Raw genomic sequence first — 1,997 nt, forward strand, 5'->3', positions numbered from 1 at the left:
GGTGTAGAGCTGGTCTGCTATTCCACAATCAGGACGAAAACCACACTGCTCTTCTTGAGATTCAACAATCAGACAGACCCTCCTCTCCAGGACCCCTGAAAAGACCTTACCAGGGAGGCTCAGAAGTGTGATCCCCCTATAGTTGGAACACACTCTGCAGTGCCACTTTTTTAAATGGGGGACCACCACCTTGGTTTGCCAATCCAGAGGAACTGCTCCCGATGTCCACAAAATATTGTAGAGTTGCGTCAACCAACGCAACCCTACAACATCCAGAGCTTTAAGGAACTCCGGGCGAATCTCATCCACCCTTGCCTTGCCACTGAGGAGCTTTTTAACCACCTCTGTGACCTCAGCACCAGAGATTGGAGAGTCCGACCCAGGGTCCCCAGGCTCTGTTTCCACGTTAAAAGATGTGCCGGTAAGATTGAGAGGGTCTTCAGAATATTCAARATTCTTCCCACCGACCCACAATGCCCTGAGTTGAGGTCAGCAGCACAGTATCTCCACCATAACCAGTGTTGGTGGTGAACCGCTTGGCTGGAAGATGCCAACAGAACCACCTCATCTGCAAACAGCAGAGACAAGACCCTGTAGTTCCRAAACCAGACACCCTCCTCTCCACAACTGCACCTTGGGAGCATGTCCTTAAAATGTACAAACTGCCACTTCACAGGAATTGCCCCAGTCCTCCATGCAATGTTGAAGATATGTCAACCATGGCAACCCCACAACACCCAGAGCCTTCAGCATCTCGGGGCAAATCTCATCCACCCTGCCCCCTCAGAGGTGGATATGGAAGGTGGATTGAGACAGACACTCTCTTCACATCCAAGACATAAGATGACATGATTACAAAATKGATTTTTGGCTTAAGGTGTCCTGGGACCAAGTACTCTAATGTACTGCCTTATGCTGAAATATGGTGTTACAAACAACCRGTGRTTAGCACAGAAATCCAGTAACAGAACACCACWCTGGTTCAGTTTAGGGAGGCAGTTCTTTCCAATCACCCCCTTCCAGATAACTCAGTCATTGCCCACATGGGCATTGAAGTCACCTGATGCATAAGCACAAACAGTTAGAACCTTCCCTCCTGCAGCACAAAGCCACAGAGAGMCAACCCTCTCCTTCTTCACTGGGGTGAACTCCAACYTCGAGGCACACAAATAGGGGGTTTCTCCCCTACCAGGGWTTAATACAACAGACAACAAAYCCCCCTGAGATCATGGGGTTACACTAACCCCTCCACCATGTTKAGGTGGTGATAGTAGAACACAGTAAACGTTAAATGTTTCCACCAAACTCAACACACACCTCATTTTAAAACACCCTCACTCAGCACATACAGTCCGAACAGATGAGCWTGAGACAAGAGTTCCAAATGTCAGCTTTTATTTTCTTTTCTTTACATGTAGATGTGTTTAACAACTTAGGATACATCACCATTTGTGTTAAGGCTAGGTTATAGTCACGCTTTGGGTACTATTCGTGCAGGGCGCACCCTCGCCAGTGGTGTAGCTTTTTATATATATTTTTTATACTTGACTCTATGTTGTTGTTGTATTCTCCAAAGGGACAGTACACTTTATAACTTGTGAAAATGTTGTAAGAGAACAAAAGATTGACAGAAAAACCAACTATTTGAATGGTGAGCGGTGCGCACAGTCTTTGCAGTTACAAAAATTCGGAGGTGCACGACCACGCTCCGGAACACAGCACGGGGCCAAAGCGCAGGGGTGGGGARTGCACAATTGTGTCGCTATTTGCTCATGTTCGGTGCAACACGCCCACTATAGACCTAGCATTTTGAGTAGGAGTACACGATAACTTATTTTAAGAATCGATACCGATAACCAATAACTTTCTCCTTCTAACGGCTGATAACCGATAACATGCCAGGAGATAAGATGAGTCCAAAATGGGTAAGATCATAACACGAACAAGACCAAAAAAATGACACAGTAAATTATATTATTTGAAATAAACTCTTAGCA

General features: G+C 46.0%; 1 protein-coding gene across 1 annotated transcript in view; it reads left to right on the plus strand.

Moving 5' to 3' along the window:
• dctd (dCMP deaminase) overlaps positions 1 to 1,997 on the plus strand; it is a gene marked incomplete in the record, with an annotated part of 12,318 nt that overhangs the window by 457 nt on the left and 9,864 nt on the right.

This window comes from Austrofundulus limnaeus, unplaced genomic scaffold (assembly GCF_001266775.1).
Source record: "Austrofundulus limnaeus strain Quisiro unplaced genomic scaffold, Austrofundulus_limnaeus-1.0 Scaffold379, whole genome shotgun sequence".
In the NCBI taxonomy this organism is placed as follows: Eukaryota; Metazoa; Chordata; class Actinopteri; order Cyprinodontiformes; family Rivulidae; genus Austrofundulus; species Austrofundulus limnaeus.